Source organism: Haemaphysalis longicornis, unplaced genomic scaffold, assembly GCF_048455015.1.
Source record: "Haemaphysalis longicornis isolate Haplotype H1 unplaced genomic scaffold, Haemaphysalis longicornis Haplotype H1 scaffold_10, whole genome shotgun sequence".
Lineage (NCBI taxonomy): Eukaryota > Metazoa > Arthropoda > Arachnida > Ixodida > Ixodidae > Haemaphysalis > Haemaphysalis longicornis.
The window spans coordinates 62,660,257-62,683,881 of record NW_027526204.1 but is presented as its reverse complement, the minus strand read 5'-3'; the positions used below and the strand labels follow the sequence as shown (position 1 = coordinate 62,683,881).

The 23,625-nt window shown below is 45.3% G+C and overlaps 1 protein-coding gene and 1 long non-coding RNA gene across 5 annotated transcripts in view; both read right to left on the bottom strand.

Moving 5' to 3' along the window:
* LOC144158635 (uncharacterized) overlaps window positions 1-10,164 on the bottom strand; it is a 29,020-nt gene extending 18,856 nt beyond the window's left edge. For 2 of the 3 annotated variants that reach the window (XM_077689660.1, XM_077689661.1), the window contains exon 1: window positions 8,692-9,099. The gene's annotated coding sequence lies outside the window, so the exon portion shown is untranslated. Of the gene's footprint in view, window positions 1-8,691; window positions 9,100-9,682 lie in introns of those variants that run through there. The other variant, XM_077689659.1, reaches the window with a different exon arrangement.
* A 140-nt stretch (window positions 10,165-10,304) lies between these two features.
* Window positions 10,305-21,643, bottom strand: LOC144158634 (uncharacterized). 2 transcript variants are annotated; one of them, XR_013320151.1, is made up of 4 exons: window positions 21,441-21,643; window positions 17,778-17,903; window positions 15,431-15,529; window positions 10,305-12,926 (listed from the first exon to the last, which is right to left on the bottom strand). It is a non-coding gene; the product is annotated as an uncharacterized LOC144158634 (long non-coding RNA). The 2 variants fall into 2 exon arrangements; XR_013320152.1 differs by lacking the exon at window positions 15,431-15,529.
* Window positions 21,644-23,625: the final 1,982 nt, after the last annotated feature.

The window sequence follows — 23,625 nt, the reverse complement described above, 5'->3', positions numbered from 1 at the left end:
TTCAAGTTGCGCGGCAACGCATGCCCTTTTGGGTTGGCTTTCCCGCGCGACGCAGAAGCTGTGCAAGAAAGCCTAACACGTTGGTAAGCCTTGAACGAGACGAGCGTGCACTAACTCTGGCGAATGCTAGCCGAAGTGGAACGCTACTTGTGTAAACTTTATCAAACAAAAAGAAGTTTCCTGTCAATACAGCGGCATGAAAGCGGAATCGAGAGTCAAAACTTGTTGAGCAAGCTCATACCAGCCACTACCATGCCTATACCCACATTTCAATGACTGAAAGGACCAGTCAAATACACCTCCTGTATTCACAGCACGTTTAGGAACCCGTAATTTTGTTGTGGCAATGCGCGCCACATTTTTGCTTCACTGGTTTGCATCTCGTCCAAATATTTTATTTCTATATTTTTGTACCATTTCCTTATCAAGCATTACTACATGAACAGGGTTGTTCGTTTTTGGGTAAAACCTGATTGCACCCGATTCTTACACCCTGAACGTGTCTCAGGAGATTCGGGTTAAACCGGATTTCTCCCCGAATGGACCTTTTCAAAGGAGCGATCTGCACAATTGTGGTCTGACGTTCCGCCGTTCTCAACCAGTACTAGCTGGAAGCATGCCCCACAAACACACCTTCCTAACTCATTGAGTATTGGAACGACTCTACCACCCGCAACCTTAGGCTGGCAGATGCTACCCCGACGTTGTTGCGCCTAGCTAATGGAAGCTGTGTTGTAGAGAGAACCTTCTCCCAGTTGAGATACGTTCAGTGATCAGACAGGCCTTGAATGAAGACCGACATGTTGTGCAAGCAGATCACAATAATGCATGTAAACAAGGATGAGGGAACAAGCGATGACCAGCTTTTCGTGAATAAAATGTTTCATTTGTTACAGGTTATCAATGCCATTTACTTTTCAATGCCAAAATGTTTCATTTGTTTCAAGTTATCAATGCCAATGTCGTTATTTAGTCATTTTTAAACAAATGCCAAATTTCGGAGAGCATTTTCCAGAGAACCTTGAAGTCCCCCCGATTAACAGCGTGAAAGAAACGCCAGCTTTAGCGCGTTAGAGCTAAAAAGCTCATGATACCCTCTAAAATGTACGAAGTTTATTTTAATACACTCGGTTTATCTATCGATTTAACCCGAAAAAACCCGAATTCATGAATGGTTTCACAAAAACACCCGATTTCTCCCCGAATATCAGTTCAAAGTACAGCAACTGAGTTTTAGCCCCCCCCCCCCCCAATTTTGAAAAAATATAAAATCCGAAAAAAGCAAACAACCCTATACATGAACACTCACACGTGTTAAGCCGCGACTGCATCAGTTACCTTGTTTTTAAGGTGAAACTTTATATGACTAGGCAAAAAGGAAATCCTGCGATCCCTTGTATGCAGAAAGCTCCTCCGGCGCAACCTCATGCACAAAACATGCACAAAACAACTAAGTTGGAGAGGAGTTAATAGTAAGGGGAGGGAGATTGGCAAGCTGGAATAGAGCATCGGAGGGGGCAAAAAAGACTCGCTGTCACAGCAGAGCCCGCGCACAGCGAGCTACTGCGTGAAGCCCAGCTCAAGCCACAACAGCGGGCAGAGCCGCACGTTACAGGTTCGCTGGTTCACCATCTGTATGGAGTGCATGGGCTCATTCTTTCGTTTAGCAGTGTTTCAGAAGCTGCACATGAACGAAAGCACAGATATTAGTATCTTAACATATTCCGTACAATTCGAAGTGGCTTCTTAGTATTCATATATGAAAATATCTGCATTCGATTCGTAGCTCCAAATTTGATATTTACACACACCTCTAGCACTGGCACATTTCGTCTACTGTATTTTCGCCATTCTAACGCGCACCCTTTTTTTGCTAAAAGGTCGCCTTAATATTCGCGTGCGCGCTACAACCTCCTTCTTCCAGGTACATGGTGTCATGTCTTTTATATCCGCGCGGTAAAGTCGTGTCAAATTATTTTTTTTTTCAAATTTTCCTGCGTGAACTTAACAGCGCTTCACAATTGGGGGAGTGTTATATTTGCCGAAATGCGGTAATTCTTCACAAAGTATTCCCCCACTCCTCTCCCCATAGCCCCGACAGAGGCAGCAAAGCAGTACTGCAATTCTTCGCATTGCCAGTGAATTGATATGAAAAATTCGAATGCCACGAACTACACTAATCAAACAAACTGCAGTGCCAACCAATCTGCACAAGCACAATGCATGCAGATTAAACAAACACACGTCATGCAGATTGAACGAACACACGAACACTCAAACGAGCCATGAAGACAAAATACAAGTTTGGTCCGTTCAAAAGACTGCTCTGTCACGGTAACAATGACGCTAATTTAATCGCAAACTTCAGACAAATAATCAATACATTAAAGAACTTCCTAGCCCCATTCGGGCAACTTTTCTATGGCGTTACGGAATCTTGGTTGTGCTATTGATGGCCGCCGATTTAGGCCACCACTGAGAAACACGGCTGGACGATTGTAGAGGGGGCCTCTAGTTCTGTTCGATTGTATCACTTGAATGCTAATGCACAGTTGACACACTGTGAGAACTACCGTATTTTCGCGCGTATAACCCGCTCCTGCACATAATCCACACCCCCACTTTCAGCCCGCCGGAGAAGTAAAAAAAAATCCTTGCGCATTGCCCACACATTTCATACAGGCAAGGCTGCACCAAAGCTACTGCTCAAGCAACACAACACATACTATGAAGACAGAAAAAGCGTATATTTAGCAAGTAGAATGCACTGACTGCAAGGTGAAAGCCACAATTCGCTAATAACATTCAGTTGTTATAGTGCGCTCGCCCTTGTCTATCTTCCTTGTCCTTGTATGCTTTACGCAATCGCTGCCATGGAAGGCTTAGGCAGTGTTACTGCGTGGGAGCTTCACGGCACAACGCGCATTGCCGTGAATCTGCACTAAAGAAAAAACCCCACGTATTATTCGCATTTTTGGTGCGGGTTATACGCGCGGAAATACGGTATGTTTTCAGTGGTGGTCCATACTCCTGCCCACAATATGTAACTGCAGCGCAAAACTAAACTTGCGAACAGTGAAGCTGTTTACAGGGGTGAGACAGCTGCGCATAATGCGCAGTTTTGATACAAATTTGTTTTCCTGCGCCAGGCTGCTCCAAAAGCATGAAAATCGCAAAAATTGCGCCAAACTGCTCCAAAACAGTCTGAGAGCCAAGGATTTTAACGCTCCCGTCAGTCTCAGTGGGGAAAAATGCTTACTGACGGCATAATTTTTCAGCACCCCCAAGGTGATGCTGTTTGTAAAGGTTTGGTTGATTGATCATTCAATAAAACACCGCATGAAACTGCCTCAGAGATAGTTTTTTTTTTTTTTTTCGAAAGTCGCGTCAGGTTGCACATGTTACATTCTGCGAGTTTTAAAGTTTCCCTATCGAAAACCATTCCAAAGTCCTGTAGAAAAAATGCTTATGCGTACTGAGGCGACAAACTACTTGTGCAAGTTGACGAAAAAACGGCAATTTTGGGAGCGCCTTATCTCCGGAACTGCATCAGCGTTCAGCGGGCGCCGCCATCTTGGTGTGGTGAAGATTGGAAAACATGGCCGCCGGGCGAAGCAGTTGCTCAGGCTGAGTGCTCTTCGCCGATTTGTACCGTGGTTTTGGTTATGGGGGTGGCTGGGTTCACATTTAGTCGTTTGATCTGTTGCGGGAAGCTGCGCGACTCGAAAGACGGGAGGTCATCAAAAACAACGTGGTGCCGGCGAATCCGCCGTGTTTCGGCGTTGAGTGTGAGGCGCGGTGCGTGCTTGAAGTGAAATTTCGCACTCGTTGCGGTGTTATAAAACGCTGATTTATTGCTGCCTCTGACAGCAAGCTTGCGAGCGGCGGGAATGGGACGATAGACGATGCAGAAGTGGCGGCGCAGGCTACATCGCCGCAAAATATTCAAGCAAGCAGTGTCTGAGGACGGGCTATTATTGCACGCTAGTAATAATGGTTCATCTATCTGAAGTGAAATTTGGAGCCAAGGGGTAGGTGGCTGAACATACCAACGTTACTCGAATTACGATCGTAGTGAACGTGTACCTTGGGGATTGAAATGGGGAGGGGGGGGGGGGGGGGGGGGGTGCGACGACTGTCACCTCGCTTTGCGCAACTTTTGCCGTGGCTCTACACTTGTGTGTAAAGGCTCCGGACAGCGAAGTTTGCCGCGCGAGCGCAGCGCCAGGCGCGACAGACACGTGCAACTCTGGGTCGGTCCCGCCGCGCCGACCGCCTTCAGCGCCAGTGAACGCAACTTTGAAAAAAACGTTTGTTATAACGTTATTTGCGCGAATATATACTACATAGTGCAACAAAGTCGTGCAAAATGTTATATAGTCGCGGGAAGCCTCCCAATAAAACGGGGCACTGATAAAATGCTGTCGCCTCGCTGCCGAGCCGCAGGCTAGCACAACTGGGAAGCATGCGTTCAAGGCTTTGCATTCTCCCGCGGATTCTTCTTCTCTGTTTTTTTTTTTTTTTCTCGCAGATACCGAGCATGGTTACTGAATCTTGAAAGGCCCGCATTAAGCGAGCGGATTACATGCTGCCGTGGAGTACGATCAGCTTGTTAGTAGGCTGGTTAGCAGGTGGTCAATACACTTAAGTGCGCTCTAAATTTGGTAACAAAGAGGGCCCCCAAGCACAGTTATAGGATCGTAGTTTTATCACCCAGCGGTTCTACTCTGCTTTATCTAATATTCCACGTACTTATACCGCAGAATTATATACATATAACCACATATGGGGCGCGGACACTTATAGGCGTTAATGTTCCCAAATGTATCGCGACCTTTTGGATAGCATAAAATAACCGCCTGTTCGTGCAAAAGAAACAATGAAATTGTTGTCTAAGCCACTGAAAAGCAAAGAAAAATAGAGCTAAGACGTGCCGAAATAAAAGTTGGAACAGTATGTACACAGGAAAAAAAATTTCACCTTCGGGAAGGAGGAGGAGGAGGACAAGCTTTATTTATCCCATCCGTCGTTATTGCGGTCACTCTGGACCAGTGAGGGGTGTACTCAGGGAACTAAATTTTTCTCCCGTGACTTTTGTTGTAAAGGTGTTGACGGGGAAAAAAGCGCTACTATTCCTTCCTAACGGAGGTCTCCTGCCGAACCCGTTGGCATGGAGAGAAAAAAATACCCAAATATGAATATTCCGCAATTTATTCCGATACGCCTATTAGATGTTCTGCTTACATCTCCCCCTTCCCATCCCTGCCCAAAGGAATTTCTTGTGATAGCCTTCTCGTGAAGAATTTCTTTTTTGTGGGCGTGTTTACATGTATGCAACTAGCGTACTGAACTGGAAGCCCAAAAGTTTCTCGGCGAAGCGGGCACTTATTAACGCCCGCAGTTTCGCTATACCCCAACAAACGTGAATTTCATACTGTTACATGTATGGAGCATCACATTCGGATCAAAGACCTATAACTCCCATAGTTCTGCAGTCGCATGCAAGTGCACTCACATGGATGGAATACCCCGCGCGAAAACATCGCGCAGCGTCTAATATATTTGCAGACAAAGCCTCCTCTTTTGTGAATTAAACAATATAAATTACGTTTACTTTCGAAGCGAAACATGCTGATCTTTAGAAAGGTTTGCCCCGCAGGCAGGCTGTACAAGCGTTTCTCTTCTGGGCATCACTCCTATGCGGCCTTTATATGCCTTCCTATACGCGAGTTCAACCGAATAAATCCTTCTCCATTCACATGCAGTATGTGGCAGGATTACTTTACAATCTCTTACTTCGTTTTAAGCCCAAAAGGGGCGACTAATATGCTAAATTCGCGCTGCAAAAAGAAGAGCGCCCCCGAGCTAGCAGCGTACCGGCTTGCGGGGACCGACCCAGTGTTGCGCATATCTGCCGAAGGGGGCGCTGGGTGTCGCGGGTTCCGTGTCGCCCTCTGGGCGCTGTCCGGAGCCTAAAGCCGGGTCTGGGATTGCAAAAATAATAATTTAGGCATTCACATGATAATAAAAATGCCTTGGAGTTGCCTAGTTTTTCAATTCGATATTCTCAACGGCGCTCCACGCTATCTATGCATAGAGCCTAGAAATTTAAAAATGGTTTGTAAAAATGTCATACCAATTGTGATACTCTGATAGAAAACTTTATTCATAGCTGTTTCAGAGCTATGTACGTTCAAAACCAATTAAAAAGTGCACTTCCCTCCCCCCCCCCCCCCACCCTGATTTGCCAGAAATTTGTTTTTTTAGGCTCCTAAGGTGACATAATAAATGTCGTTCTTCTGCTCCAAATCAAGGTTCTCCTGCTCCAAAATCGAGATTTTGCTGCTCCGAAAACTGCTCCCAAATCTGGTTCAGCTGTCTCACCCCTGTGTTTAGCAAATCGTCATTTTTCGTGTCCGCAGTTAAAAATATCAAGAAATTGCTGAGCGCACGCGTGCGAGCGCGGGCCTCGCGGCGGACATCCGGCAGTTAACAAAACCAAGAAAATGCCTGTCGCTCGTGTGTGCGTGCCTCGCTACGCCCGCCCAGAGTCCCCAGCGCACGTTTGTCAAGCTAACCATACCCACCTAGGGAGACTGGCCAAAAAAAAAAAGACTGCAGCGTTCACCATAATCGTGGCAACACTTGCTCAAAACGAGAAATATACATCATAGCATACGCCCCTCTAAGGGGACGTCCAATGATGATCACTTCCAAGAAAATGAAGGAAGCTTACAGTTATAGCAACAAAGATGGAGTAAAGGTCGTTGCAGTAGTGCAGAAGAAGCAAATTGGTTGCAATCGTAGACTTAAACCTTCGTGATGGTCACGAAGGTTGCGTACAGCTTCCCTACCTTCAAGTCTTACACGTTAGTGTCGGCGTCCTTTATTTTTTCAATACTACTTCCAGCATTTTTTCGGTCAAAAAAGCATCTTTCCTGGCCTGAAATAAAACTGAGTGAGTTACCAGAGGCTGGTTCTTTGAAACTGTACAAAGTTGCATTTTGCCCTCATGCCCGGCCCTTTGATGACCCGAGTGCATACACAACATCAAGAGCCCCACATCGAGATCGATTGTGCATCGGCCCCTTGTCCACAAAGTACTCTTTGAATGGGCCATGAAGACAAAACCCGAGTTTCGTCCATTCGAAAGATTGCCTCGTTAGAATCATACCGACACCACTTTTAACACACACTTCGCTCAAATATGCTACATAATTAGGATAAAAAGGGATGGCCAGCCATGTGACCCACTAGCTCATTTCCTGCAACAGAACCTATGATGTCATATGTGCCCAGCTGCACAATTGGCTGAGGCCGGCAAAAGCAAACGCACATTAGGCGCGGCTTGTAAGCTTGCAGAGCGAGCTATTTGCGCTTAAAGGGACCCCGAAAAGCTTTGTGAAGGTGGCAATCAAATGCATTCAGGCGGTAGAACACATAACGGGGGATTTTTGAGCCAAGTGTGAGCCCCATACATTCTTTGGATAATTTGTAAACAATTTTTGAAGATCGCCTTTCTCAGCCGATGAGCGCGCCGCCGCAGCAAGCCGGCCGCGGCTGACGCAATGGCGATCGCGGCTGACGCAACGGCAAGGCGCCCCCCTGATTCGGCCGATCGTCGGTCGCCGGCAACATCACTGCCATTGGCTTCCGGCTGCTCTTCCTCCTTCCTGCGCGATCCCGAGGCAAAGGCAAGTCTGCAGCGATTGACGCGTGCCTCGGCGCAGGAATGTAGCTAGCGGAGAACGGGGAGAACGGAAGTTCAGCGTTGCAATGTCACATGGCTATTCCCAGTGTTTCCAGCTGCTTTGAAGGAAGCAGAGAGGGAGGAGGAGTCGATCGGCAAGTGGGGAGAGGTGCACTTAATTGCTTCTCGCGCAGCTAATACTGAATGTAGATAAATAATTCCAACGGCACTGCATCGCTATAGTGGTACTACACGACAGTAAAGGCCTTTTGTAACTTTTACAAAAGGCTTTTCGGGGTCCCTTTAAATTCACTATACAGCAGTAAGAATGGTGCAGTAAGATTGAAAGTTACTACACGTGAGCATAGAAGTACCAAGGCGCACTACACTTGGTACTGGGTGCACTATGCTTGTTTTAGCTGCACAGCAGTCCGCCACTTCGGAGTAGTCTTACACAGCGCTGGCCGATTGGCGTAAGTGACGTCTTACGTGACCCTGTTTGTCGGGGATACCCCATGTTTCACGAAACAATTACTTTCTACCGTAACAAAAACAAAGCTACAACGGACAACGGTCCACGGTTCAGTATGGTAGCGTCATCTGGGGGGACTGACGGCAAGCAAGGCTGCAGAGCCGAATGGCGCAGCGGCAGTTCGCTTGAGTACGCACACTTATGACTTCATGGCTGATGTCCCAAAAACACACGATTTGGCGGGAGAATGAAATTTTTAACCTAAATTGATTAATTTTTCAGTGAATACGGCGTCATTTGCTGCCGGACAAGCGCTAGGGGCACTACAAAACACAAAATCTTTCGAATAAAACAAACTTGTATTTTGTCCAAATGGCCTCTCTATACACAAGCGTGATAAGAAGAGAAGCCTTCCCGACTGGAGGCTTCTGAGCAGGCATATGCGACTGGTACATGGAAAGAGGCAGTGGAGTACAATGATGCCCCAGTGATGGAGCAGGTGTGTGTCTCTTTCCACATAAGGGCTCACTTGTTGCACGCTGATCTCACTCGACGAACGCGTCTAAGTCCGACTCCATTCACTGGTGACCGCCGTTTCACACTGTCGAAGACTGCGATGTCCACGTAGCAGGCAGTAGGCTCAGCCAAGCCGATTCCACACACACGATGTACTGTAAGGTAAGGCAGCACAGGTAATGTTTAGGCAGCATCAACTCGGCTACACACACTACTGGCAAATTAAAGTGCACACCACAAGTCTGAAGGTGGAAGTTTGGGCTTCGGCAAGATGTGGGGAGTACGCTGGTATGACAACGTCATAGCAGGGGTTTCCATTTCTGTTACACCATTCAAACTGTAATGAGGGGAAAAAAAGTAACTTTGAGGGTGCACAAATTGAGGAGCTTCGTGCAACATTGCAGTTTTTTTTTTTTTTTTCTTCTAGGGGTGGCACTAATGAACTTCCAGCTATCATCAAAGGAGGCTAGAAAAAGGCCACATTGTCTGAACTTTAATGACAACCCAGATTCCGGATTTAACCCGAGAAAAGATTTCACACCTTTGATTAACCGAGAATGCAATGTACAATTAGCCCTCAATACACCAAACTTGAAACGGGATCGGGAATTACCTGGTTATAACCTTTACAATAATTATTGCCGCAACCGCCACCGATATGAAGAGAAATCATATCCGCTTTGCTATGTTCATTACTTTGCAATGGTAGATCACGCTTTGACGAGGTAAAACTGTAGCTCTCTCTAAATGACTACAAAAACGAATTAAATTTCACAGCTGCAGAAACATGTCACACATCCCGTATGTGTGAGAGAGCATTTTCAGCCAAGAAATTAAATTGCAGCCAGAGGTTAAGGTCACTGCAACTAGAAGAAGTCAGGTCACCGCCAGAACTGATTATGCATATACCAGCTAGTGCACTCCTGCAGACAGGAGAGTTGGTGAGTTTTCATGGGCAAAAGAGCCATGCAGACTGTTAGTTTTTCATGCCTTTGGGTGCTCACGTGAGCACTGAAGTCGTGCAGAGCCGGCCAGTACACGGCGCCAAACCAAGCGGCCAGCAAACAGGAATCAGGCAAAAAGCTGCACAAAAGGAGGAAAACGAACACATATTCCGATTAAGACGTTATTTTCGGTGAACGGGAGCAACTTCACGCAGCGCACACGACCACTGCAGCCTTGCATAGTAAGGAACAACGAAAACTGAGAGACGAAACTGGTATATTAATAACCCTTCAAAAACGCAGATTTATGAACAAGCGTGCTTCAAAAGCGAATCGCTGAGAATACATTGCTGTGGGTAAATGTTGAAATTATTTTGCATGTTAAAACATGTACGAGGCACTTTGCCTTTGCGTTCTTTCGGAGCTCTCGCAGCCTAAGCAGCAGGAAAATTGGGACAGCTTAGCACTAATGTCGCAAAGACTGGGCAAGCAGCAAAGCTGCTGGCCCCACCTAGCTTATACTTAGTTCAGCTAAGTTTATGCATGGTTATGCTAGGCGAGAAGTTTTCTGCACGGTTATCTTAGCGACTCGTCCAAGTTTTCTGCATAGAGTTGTCGCTAGCCCCCCCCCCCCCCCCCCCCCCTAAAGAGCAATCAACACACGATCATTAAAGTATGTACAATGTACGCATGCCCGCCAGCTTTGCGGTGAAGCTCCAAGAGTAGTGGAGGGCGCAGCAGAACGCGCATTTGCTTAAACTTTTTGAACTCAATCAGTGGCCACCGTTCCGTTCATCCGGCTTGTGTGGTCTGGCGTGTGGGACGCTAGTTAAGAAGTTGATTAACGTCATCACTTCTCAGCCTTCTGGCTTCTTCGATTTTGGCATTAATTCTTCTCTTTGCACCATCAAAACTGCACCAGTCGTCGCAACAAGCGATACAGCAAGCCACCCCAGGATGCGTTTGTAAAGCCGTGCTGCTTGTACCAGATGTATCACGCCTCAAGGCAACACAACACGAGTCCCATCCAAGGTGGTGAGGCAAAGCTGCAGTAAAGTCACAGTGCCAATGGGTGCAATGACGTCATTGCTCGCAGAGGTTTTTTTTGCCCACGTTCTTCGGCCCAACCAACACCTTAAGGGGGACATGGCTCTTACTTAAAACAATCTTTTAGTTTTGAAGTAAACTCTTTGAAACTTGTCAGTCTTGGTGCTTTTTTTCCCACCGATTTCAAATATGGCAATTATTTTTGAGTCAGTTAATTAGTTACCCAGATAATTAGATAATTAGCCATTTTTGGAGGAACAATAGACGAGACAGTGTTGGTCATAAAACTGTAATCTTTATATTTTCCGATACTATGAACCCTGGTGAGTACAATAGGAGAATCGGTTTTTTGATGCACCACTTGGAACTAATTTTACAGCTCATTAAACTTTGGTGGCACCAGTGGCAAGGAACCATTTCGAATGCCCATTTCAAACACATTCATACTCTGTGGTGATGATGATGACTGGTTAGGTTTACTGGTGCAAGGCCAACTAAGGGCAAAGAGTGCCAAACAAAAGTTACCACTTAAGTCTTTCGCTACCGCGCCTATCAAAATCGATCAATTTGATCGATACTTTGGGAGCGCCTTTTCATAGCGTTCCAGGCGTTTCTTGAACAAGTAAAGCTGTTTGTAGTTAGATCAGAAAATGCCCTTTCGAAATCAGTTTTGTTTTCATTTTTGCAACGGAAACGTGATTTTTGACACACTTTTGAATCACCTGGGTGTGGAAAAGGGGCGTGGTCATCGCGCGTCACGGCTACCAACGAAGAATGCGTGCAACTCGTAATTACTCTGCACCAGCGCTTGTTTTTTGCTATCAGGGTGTGAATGGGGAACTAGCAAACGATTTTCAATCGTCAGGTTCGCGCTCTGACAGTAATAATCCCAGAAATCGGCTGAAAATGTCAAGCAGTGCCTGGTTGCAAAGCTACTTTGTGATTTTAGGCAGTTATATTGCCTTTGCGCACGTTGTTCTAAGTTCTGTGGTAGTTCTACTTACCACCGAGGACAGTGCTTTAAACCAGCCTTACACTGCCAGCTGTTCGCCTTCCAGTTTCGTTTCCATGCGAGGGTATATCCGGGTGTCTAATGTTGCTGCTTAGTTGAACTGTTTATTCGGACGGAGTCTCCGATAAGTTTTTGTACTGTTTCATTTGAAAAATGTTAGGTGGGGCTGCAATAGAGGAGGCTCGTTGCGCTGATCTTTTTCATCACGCAACTACTACTCGGCCAAAGATCGCAGGGCACGATTCTAGCTCATCGTACCTCATTTTTGCGAGAAAGGCTCAAATTGTGAGTAAGATGATGATAATAAAGCTCAACTTTATGTTCTGAGAGACAACTGACTGTGAACGACAACAAGCATCAGCCACGGCGTTCCGTTTTCAACTTGATGCATGTTTTTTTCCGCATCGTGTGCTTGTCCCAAATATTGTGCTCGCTGTAAATGAAAAGTCAGTCATTGACAAGATGTTTTTACGTTATGTGGGGGCAAATTGGTGCCTCTGATGATGTCAAACCGCCAGATTTACTTCAGGGAACCACCCGAAATTGCACATTTTGAATTGGAGGTTGGGTTTCACGGCATGACACGAGCACCGTGCGTGCTAACATTTTTTGTTATATCTGACAAACTGTTCCACACAAGTCGACATTTTTTCTAGGGCGTGTTTTTGAAATGTTTCCATACAAAATTTATCTTCTAATTTTTTTCTACTACCGGTGGTTTCGTATACACAACTCCTTTTTTATCATTTTTTTCGAAAACTTTACAAAAATTTCGATTTTGATATTTTTTTTCACAACTATGATATATAAAAACCTTTAAAAAACTGGTGTTATTGGAAAGGTCGTTAAATATTGTGCATTTTGTGTTCCTGAAATTAGTGCCTAACCAATTTTTCTAGCAGGAAAAAAATGTTTTCTTGGACCCCTAAAAATTGGTCAATTTTCCGGCGGTAGCGAAAGAGTTAATAAAAGTGGTGCGAGGTAAAACTAAAATTGGATAGTTTAATTGGACATGAAGCAAAGTAAAGTACGAATAAGACAGCTGGTGTAAAGGGCCAGGTTGAGATTATCCGTGATATAAAATCAGATGTAAAAACTTATTCTCCCAGAAGTCCAGGCGCCGTCGACGGAGCAGTGGGAGGACCTGCTGTGCAAAGATGTCCTGGAAAATCAGCGTGGCCTGGTGATCCTGGCGAGGCAAGCGGCTGAAGGCCATGGCATCCCAGACTAGGAACGCCACCCGCCCTGGACGATCAACGTTAAAGCATCAAATATCATTCATCGCTCCTTTTTTTGTGCAATAAATGTTTATTTCTCTCTCTTTCTCTCTCTGCTGAAAGCTTAAAAACGTGCTTGAAATGAACCATGCAATTTTGGATTGATTGATTGATGGTAGGGTTTAACGCGCCGACGTAACGCAGGCGATGAGGCACGCCGTAGTGGAGGGCTCCGAATTAATTTTGACCACCTCGGGATCTTTAACGTGCGTCAAAATCTTGTCCACACGGTCGTTTTTGCTTTTCGCCTTCATGCAATTCTTCTGCTGTAGGAAGATGGATGTAAAGAAATACTGTGCCAGTGTATTTCTGGCAAGTGTTTCTGTCATGTTGTATTGAGTTCCTTGCATTTAGCTAGGCATGAAGCTTTGTGGTAAGAAATGCACTCAGCAGAGACGCATAAAACTACGCAACTGATGGGACTAAGCAGTAACGAAGGAAAATTTTCAATAAACCAGACAGAGCACACAGACGCATAAAACTGCGCAACTGATGGGACTAAGCAGTAACGAAGGAAAATTTTCAATAAACCAGACAGAGCACACAGAACAAAATACACATCAAAAGATGTACTGGGAGAAAAAAATTATTGTTAGCAAATGATTGAGCATCCTCACTCTGTATGGTATTTTTTAGCATATAGGAGAAGTCTCAATTTTTCATGATTAAAAAGAAAAAAATGGCTCAGGGTACACAAGGCCAAACAATAAAAGACCCTTCCTTATTAAAGGGTCCATGCAGACAAAATACAGGTTTGTTATATTCGAAAGAGTTCATGTTTTACAGCGCCCCCCCCCCCCCCCCTTCCCCGCACTTCTCCAGCAGCAAACGATGCTGTATTCACTGAGAAATTAATGAATTCAGGTCAAAATTTTCATTTCCCGCCAAATCGTGTGTTTCCACGTTTGCCATGAAGTCACAGTGGCAGGTATTCAAACGAACTTCCAGTGCGTCATTAGGCTCTGCAGGCTTGCTTACCGTCAGTCCCCCCAGACGGCGCTACCATACTCCACCACGGACCGTTGCCCGCCGGTGCTTTGTTTTTGATTATATTTGCACCTGGCTTGTTTTTGTTACTGTAGAAAGTAATCGTTTCGTGAAACATGGGGTATATCGTCGACAAACAGGGTCACGTAAGACAACGTCGCTTACGCCAGTCAGCTAGTGTCGTGTAAGACAACTCCAAAGCAGCAGACTGCTGTGCAGCTAAGACAAGCATAATGCACCCAGTAGCAAGTGCAGTGTGCATTGGTACTTCTATGCTTCTGTGTATTGTCGTAACATTCATTCTTTACCGCACCATTCTTACTGCTGTGTAATGAATATGCATCACATTTAGGCACAAATAGCTCGCTCGGCAAGCTTACAAGCTGTGCCTAATTTGCGTTTGCTTTTGGCGGCCTCAGCCAATCAAAGAGCTACTGCACATGACATCATAGGTTCTGTTGCGGGAAATGAGCTAGTGGGTCACATGGCCATTCCCTTTTTTCCTATTCATGCAGCTTATTTGAGCGAAGTTTCGTTAAAAGTGGTGTAAGTGTGATTCTAACAAGGCAATCTTTCGAATGAACCAAACTTGTGTTTTGTCTGCTGCATGGCCGCTTTAAGGCGCTTGACGTGCCTTTGTGAAAACCCACTGTGTAAGCTGGCTTCCCTGCAGTGTGTTTTGGGCGTGAAAATTTGAATTTAGGACTTTGACTTTGGACTTTGAAGACGTTGGTTTTGAACCAGACAAGACGTTGCGTTTCAACCACTTCATAGTAACAGCGCTAACGACACGAGACAAAAAAGAAGAGGGCACAAACACGGCGCTGACTTGCAACGTCAGCTTCGAATAACACAAAATAATCGTCTACAAAACGAAACACTTTTGCCACGCTAGAACCAAGTAGGTGACCTTCAAGTACTCTGTCACAACTGGCCAAAAACAAATCACTCGTTAGCGCTGTAGTTAGTGCTGTTACTATGAACATGTACCAACTCGCCCAGTCTTCCGTTTTAGTTTCAACCACCTTTGACAACCATTAGAAAAAGTTTTCTTTCCTGCAGTGAGTTTTGGGGCAACATCATAATCAGTCAGGCATATAAAGCTTCACTTAAATAAGAATGGGCGACGGCACAGCGCTGACCTATAAACTTTCCCCTTGTGCGTAGGAAAATGACATTCCCTAGTGAAGCCCCCACTGAACACCAACAAAACACGTTTATTATAACAGCCTAATTAATAAAATGTCTCCATAAAGGGGGAAGGAATTAGCTTGAAAAGTCACCGAAGTTTTCTTCACTTAACTTGAAACCGCTGAGTCACGTTTGCGCACACACACCCACACGTGATGTCACAGCCAAACATCCACTGATTGCATCTGGTTAACCTAACGCTTGCTAAAAATAATACTGTTATAATTAACTTTCAAAAGCTAATTTTCAATTTCAGCAGTTAAAAAGGGAGCGGTGAGATGGCTAGAGTAAAACCTCAAGTCCTGTGCTCCCAAGCTTCCAGGCGACTGCCATCCAAGATCCACGACTTGATCCAAGCTCATCCATTCACCATCGGCTCTGCGCGAAACTTTCCTGCATAGCATATTGACATGCAAGTAAAAGCCAACCTGCCAGGTCATCAATCTGCACATGGCACCATTTTGTACCACTAATACTGCACAAAAAGAGTTTTTTAATGCGTGGAATTCTTCGCCGAGTACCCTCACAGACATGACCATGTAACGCCCTGCATTTCCACAATAATGCAGATTTCATGAAAATTCCAAATGTAATTGTTGTAATAGCGTAAACGAAGATAATTAGTCGGACAAAATTTGGAAACACCAAAAAATAAGAAAAATATATAAAGAATTAAGGAAAATGGTAAAACGTATCATGCATGGCATTTCCACAATAACGTACATTTCAGGAAAGTACCCCCTGTAATCGTTATAATAGCGTAAATGGAGATAATTGGTCGAATGAAATTTTGACAAACAAAAAATAAGAAAAATGTAATATAATTAGAGAATATGGCGAACCCTGTAACACCCTGCATTTCCACAATAATGCAGATTTCCCGAAAGTTCCACTTCTAATCGTTATAGTAGCGTAAATGGTGATAATTGGTCGGACAGGATATAGAAAAACCAAGAAATGTGGCTGGAAAAAACTCACACTCGAGACAAGCGGCATAGGAATGCTACGCATTAGAAGATAATTCTCGGAATTTCTGCAGAATTTTTGTTCATCTATCATAGCTCCAACGGTGCTTTAAAATGCCTTGCCGTAGAAACATTCTGCCAGCTGAATTGCATCACAATGCATTTCAATACCAACGGCATTTCGTAAGGCTCAGTGAAACTCATTTTGGGGCCCCCTCTGACAACAGAAGTACTGCCGCGTGTTGCAATTAAAGGTGGCAGGACGTTTAAAGGAGCCATGAAGACAAAATACAAGTTGGGTTTATTAGAAAGACTGCTTAGTCCCGATAACAATAATACCAATATCATCGCAATCCTCGAACCAATAACGGAGATATTAAAGAAAACGTGTGAAGCAGTCGCTACCCCCTAGGCAATTTCCCGCAACTTTTCTATGACGTCATGGAACCTTGTTTGTGCGATTGGCGGGCGCCTAACTGACCTGTCGCGATGACGTGTGACTGGACGTCTGTAATGGGGCCTCTAGTTCCATTTGACCGCATCACTTGAATGCTAACGTGCAGTTAACGCACTGAAAATTATGTTTTATTGTTGGCCCGTATGACGTCATTCTTGCTCATAACACGCCACTGTGGCACAAAATTTGAAAGTTTTTAAATACTTCTTGCTTTTTTTTCGTTAAAAAAACATCTTTTGTGGCTGTAATGGAGCTGAGTGAGATACTGAATCCTAGTTCTTTCAAATTACACGAAGTTGTATTTTCTCTTCATGGCTCCTTTAACACATTTGCTGCTGATGGAATGAACAAGAAAGAAACAGGACAGGTTGGCTTACCTGCAAGGCACATGCAAATTATGCAGTTGGTTTGAATCTCATCCATTCAAGCAAGTGTCTACCACATGTATTTACTCAGATATGGCAGCCCCGCTGAGTGCAAAGGCTTGCACTGCTCTCAAATATGCAATAAATTCTGCGATGCATGTACTATCGGCGTCAAATGAAACGCGAACACGAAAATATGAACCTGAGCACACAAATAGCGAGATTTCTTTCCATGCAAGCCAAAATGACGCGTGGCTTAGTTACAAAAACAAAGTTGGGAAAAGTGGATTTCCAAACACACCGATAGCAAGCTATTATATGAACTCTACGAACAGTATTTTTCAATTTTGCACGTTCTGGTTCATATTTTCGTGTTCGCGTTTCATTTGACGCTGATAGTACATACAATGTTATACCCCATATGCAAGCAGCCTCTTGCTATTTTCAATGTCATTCAACTAAAGTGGGGTCCAGAGGTGATGTTCTGTAAATTTGAGGCCTGAATTCTATACCGCACAGAAGCAAGCAAAAGCTCGATTGCAAGTGCATGCACGCTATACACACAGGCTTTTTAGCTCTATCCGAGGCTGTGAAAACATTTGGTGATGACTATATAAACCACTGCAATTTTCAAAATCTGATAGCGGTTAAGCAGCTCAAGAACAACTCCAAATTATTATTATCACCACAAGTCTAGTGAGGCACCTTTCCCTAAACTTATTTTGATTTAAAAAAAAAAGCGTTGTTACATTGCAGAGTTGGTACCGTGGGAGTTCAGGGCATGTTAGGGGGAGGAGGTGTGGATAGCTAATGTAAATAAATTATTTTTTGCATTATAAAAGAGACACACTTACGTGAGGCGGGTAGTTTGAACTGTAACAGCGGTATCACATGCCTCACACTTTGCAGCTGTGCCATTGCTTTTCTTGCCAGCCCCAATGAATCCAGAACGAACTCGCCGATTCGCAGCTGCTTGCTACCTGCACACGTAGAGGAGTTTCAGGTGAGAGAAGAAGTCAGACAAAGGATATGGAGCACAGCATCACAACATTCAACCAATTTTCTGTGTCCTAGTGCCCCTCCCCCCCTCCTCGCCCCCCCCCCCCCCCCCCCGACTCCGACGGTATTGTCAATCACCTAAAAAAACCAGGTAAATGACAGCAGGCATCGAGAATAGACATCGTAAACCGTTTCGTTGCAACTGTGAGTTTCTAATAGTGGTGACCCTAGCATAAGCATAACTAATGTCAGAAGCATAGTTTATTATCCATTTTTTTCATCTCTAAAATTTCCGCAGCCCTTGTGAAACCTGCAGGACAGTGGGTAACAGAGTTCTTCGTTAAAAATTGGTTATATGCAGCACAGGGACCCCCCCCTCCCCCCCCCCAACCCTTGCACACAAACGTCAATAAAGGGTCCTTTCAAATGCGCTCGCGTTTAGAGGGAACATCTCATGGAAACTTTACCCGCAACAGGGTGCTCCAGCAATCAAGGGTTCAGCAGCTGTTATTCTGGTGAATAGCACCCTTTAAAACAGGGTGCCCAAACATGAGTGCAACCCGCCGCGGTGGCTTAGTGGCTAAGGCGTTGCACTGCTGAGCACAACTCGTGGGTTCGATTCCCAGCCGCGGCGGCCGTTTTTCTGATGGAGGTAAAAAGCAAAAAAAAAACGCCCGTGTGTACGAGATTTCGGTGCACTTTAAGATCCCCAGGTGGTCAAAATTAATCTGGAGCCCTCCACTACGGCGCGCCTCATCGCCTGTGTTGTGTCGGCGCGTTAAAACCTACAGTCAATCAAATCAAACATGAGTGCAGATTTTTTCGCACATTAAACGTCTCCTCATACGGTATAGCTCTCCACCCCAGCCCAGATAACTTCGATAAGATTGATTGCAGGGTTTAACGCGCCGACACAATGCAGGTGATGAGGGGTGTTGTAGTGGAGGGCTCCGGAATCAATTTTGACCCCCTGGGGATCTTTAACGTGCGCCGAAATCTCGTACACACGGGCGTTTTGGCTTTTCGCCTACATCAGAAAAGCGGCCGCCGCGGCCGGGAATCGAACCCGCGTCCTCGTGCTCAGCAGCCCAACGCCTTAGCCACTGAGCCACCGCGGCGGATGCCCAGCTAACTTCGGAGCTCAATCTCGTACCACTTGCTGCAAATAACGCATCCCATTCTGCAATTTCATTTAACGCTGCGTTCCTTCAAAGGTTACCTATGCCCCTTTGCAGACCTCCCGTTTGGCCCGCAATGAGTCCACATGTACACCCAGCAGCAAATGAAACGCGAACACGAAAATACGAACCAGAACGTGCAAAATTGAAAAATACTGTTCGTAGAGTTCATATAATGGCTTGCTATTTGTATGTCTAGAAATCCACTTTTCCCAACTTTGTTTTTGTAACTAATCCATGCGTCACTTTGGCTTGCGTGGAAAGAAATCACGCTATTTGTGTGCACAGGTTCATATTTTCGTGTTTGCGTTTCATTTGACGCCAATAGTACACCCAGCGCGTGGCAAAATTCATCGCCGCGACATCTGACGCTGCACTTCTAATGTCGAGACACCGATGTGCGCGTCCAACCCCTGTATACTCGCCCGGTCTTTTCTTTCGCTTCAAGCAACGAAGCTGAAGCACTGAGCGCTTGCTGCTAGGGGTAACTTTTTATGCTCAACACGTCTCGCTGGCACATGCTCCGGTGGCGAACGATGTGGATGAAGCCTGCTTTGCTCTATCTGCCTGGCTCTGATAAAGGATGCGTTGCAACAAGATTATGATATTTTAGTTTTAAGGGAGATGGCGTTTGCTTCGCTGTCTAAACGTAAAACTTTTGGTCTGTGTCTGTGCCAATCAATTCAACGCATATTGCAACTTATTGCTATTTTTGTTCTTTTTTGCCAAACCCACGGCCACGCCCGATCTCTGCTCACGTTTTTTTTTTTTTTTTTTTTTTCACCCATACCTGCTTTAGAATTTGTGAGAGGTGACTTCTCATCACAGCCTATTCAAATAATCTATTTCTCACCTCAATTTTTTTCCGCGTTGGTGCGCTCATTTTTATTACCAACCAACTGCATGTTTTAGGCAAAAAATACAAAGACGCGATGGAATACATGTGGCACAAAATTGTCACCGAGACGGGCAAGACGTGTTATCTGTTGGATCGGGGCAGAGCGAGCGACGCACAATTCACCACCGAAGCTGGAGAGCCTACATGCGCCACGCCTTCGACGAAGGCGCAGTGCGTGTAGGCCCCCTAGCCAAAGCGTGTGTGAGCAAGGCATGTTGGCGAAGAAAGTGACCCCTATGGCCAAACACTGAATGTGATCGGCTTGGCAGCTTGAAGTGAAAGAACAGACAGGGCAGCAAGCGTGGCTGGACACGTACGCGCGCATGGATGTCTCGACACCAGAAGTGCAATGTGAGATGTCGCGGCGATGCATTTTGCCACGCGCTCCCTGCGTGCCTCGGCTTATTTTGCTGCCGGCCGTACAACTCTTGGCCTGCGCTGATCATAAGAAGCCTTCACTTCCTTTCTCGTTCTCTCTTTGTCATAATAAAGGACCATTTTTGTTCCCAGACAACTTGGAAATAACCTGTCGTAAACAAAAATAGCGTTTCCTCAGCCATTTTTTGGCTTTATTTTTTTAACACACAACAAATATAAATTAAAAGCAGTTCTAAAAAGCATATAGTTACTTGGCTTTCTCAACAAGTCATTACTTTAAGGCCCAAAATAATACTAGAAAAATGATGTCGCTCCCAGATGCTCAAATGAAAAAATTTGTAGACCCCTTTTTGTCTTTTATTTAATGCAATTACTGCAGCCAGCAGAGGGCAAGTGTAATGCACGACTGTGTTTAACATCTTCCCCTGCAGAGTCAATTTAACTACGAACCCTCAGCAACCTCTTTGGTGCATTTCAAGGTACTTCCTCTTTTTCTTTTACAACAATTTTTATCAACAACGTAATTTTTATCAAACGTTCACGTAACACAGCAAAGGAAAAAATTGAGGTTTCCCAGCACGCCACCAATGAAAAATTACATTCGGGTAGGATTGCACGGTGGTTTGCGTATACCAGTCGCAGCCGTTTTTGTATGAGCCACTCAAATAAAAAAATAACCTCGCAATATTTAGGTTCTCTGTCGGTTGCCTATATTTGTGGGCGCAGACCTTCATGAACAATTTTCTTCTCACGTTTCTCGCAATGATGCCAACCTAACAACCGTGACACAAGCTTGCAGAATGAAATCGTGCCAACAACGCAAAACATTCATGCCAACAAATTTCTTCCCCTAATGTTACGTACTCAGCTCTTCAAGTTCACGTTGCAACGCACAATGAAACGAAAGCTGGCCAACGGGTTACTGGAAGCAGCCGGAATACAATAGAAGGACCAGACGACGAAGCGGCACTTCAATTCATCGCGATAGACTCAATTGTTTCACCACTTTCAACAGCCACTCTGACGCTCCATTCACATCTTCAGTCGTTTGAAACAAGACCCACCCGTCGAAAACAATCGGCTGTCGGTCGGCACAAAGTTTACCCAAAGCGTCCTCGCGGCCTTTTGCAGCTCTATAGGGGCAGTCTTTCTTCGCATTAATGCATCTAGTATTAGCGCACCTCTGCATTAATACACTGGTACTCGTACAATGATGAGAACATTACACAAAAGCAACGCGACAACTGAATACCATAGAGTTTCATACTAATATACACTAGAGGGGACACTGGCGCTAGTGTCTATGCGAGCCGTTGATCGTCTGCTTCAACCCCCATGAGGGCGGCCATGCCAGATAGACGTGTGATTTTCGAACTTGGCTTGACTATGCCGACATCTTGACTTGACTCGAAATATCTTTTTTTTAAATTGAAAAGCTACAACTAATGTTTATTACAGTGTAAATTATTAGTCGCATAAACAACTTGTACTATACGTTCAGTTTTAATTAAGGTTTAGAAGTACTCTTTTATAAGAGGGGAAGTGATTTGTGAACGGCATACGCGGTTGAGTTTAGCGGAGCCGGTGATTCGGCGGCGAAGCGTATTTTTTTTTCGTTTTTTTTTTTTTTTTTTTTTTTTTGCTTGAGAGTTGGCGGTGGCATGTCTCTGCTGAAGGGCCGCTGTACAGCGTTAAATTTCGTTCTGGAAGACTACGAGTAGCGGAGCGACGCATCATATAACCCCAAGTAAGTATACACGGTTGTTGTTCATTTCCACTCATAAGTGTAACTGTTGTCGCCTTACCCGACGTGCGGTCGGCATGCTGACATAATCGTGAAAGGACGCTGAGTAACAGCTGATCGTTTGCTTTGGTGCCTTAAACAAGCCATAACGGCCAACTCGACCACGGAACTCGACCATATCACCTCTGTTCGTCGCTAACACACAGACGATGTTTTATTGACCGGATGGTTAATCGGGTTCTTTCTTTGTTGTACTATTCGTGTATTCTTGATGTCTTGACGCACTGTAGAGCTGTTTCTGTGGCCAAATGTTAATTTTATATGTTGAGAGCGACAAACGTAGGAAACAGGGTATCTTATCAGGCCACACAGCGAAAAAATTCTCGTACTTCATTCGTGTTAACCTTCCAGAAGACGGCCTCGTCTTGCAGGCATGCAGGACGTTCTGGAGCAGTGGGCTGCATTTTACGGGAGTTCCTAATTTTGTGAAAATTCCCGTGTAGAATGTTTCTATTAGATGACCAATAACGCGCACTGATATATCTAAGCACCGTGTGTGTACATTACACGCCCACAAGTACCAATCATCACCTGTCTAACCGAGGTCTCACGCCCAGATATAACCAGGTACGCGTGTGAAATTGAAGGCTCACTATTTTTTCCAGTGCCTCTATACAAGCGTGCCGAAGCGCAGGAACAGTTTGAAATTACGTGCGAAGGTGTCAAACAGCGTAAATGTTGCTGATCAGACGGTGCTTGCCTAAATAGCAACTAAATAGTGCCTCTGGGGTACCATTTCCACAATACACAAGCTGCCTTCATGCATTCGTTGTTCCGTAGCTGTTCCACAATAAGTTCAAAACATTTACTCATTTTGTGTGGTTGTTCAGTCTTGAATAATCCAACTGCTAAAGTCATGTCTTGTTAAGACACCCCAATAACCTCCACAGCAGGCCTTTACTCCCATCCGACTTCTCCCTTAGCTCTCTAACTCGCGGCGATCGTTCATGCAACTAGAGAACTAACTTCCCTACCCCCTTCCCCCCGCTACCGCATATGCTCCGACTCCATGGCGGCTATTCGAGCTCTTCGCGACAACCGAATTGCCGAAGATCTGCATGACGACCTCTCTGAAACTCTCTCGCTCCTCTCCCCTGCCTCGGTCGCTGTGGTGTGGGTGCCGGGCCACTCAGGGATTATTGGCAATCAGCTGGCTCACCAGCTGGCCCGCGAAATTACTAACCGGGCGCCGGTGATCCCTTGGCCTTTTCCTCCCATGGCGGACGAGGCATATTTCTACAAGGAAACCCTCAAAGAGCACTACCAACACCTCCGGCACTCGCTACAGACTCTTCCGCCACCACACATTACCCTATCCATTGCACAAGTGCACACCCTTCGGGCAATCCAGCTGAACACCCTCACCACTCCGGCACGTCTTTACTACTACGGCTATCGTTCCGACCCATACTGTCCCAACTGCCCCGCTACGTACGCAAATGTCG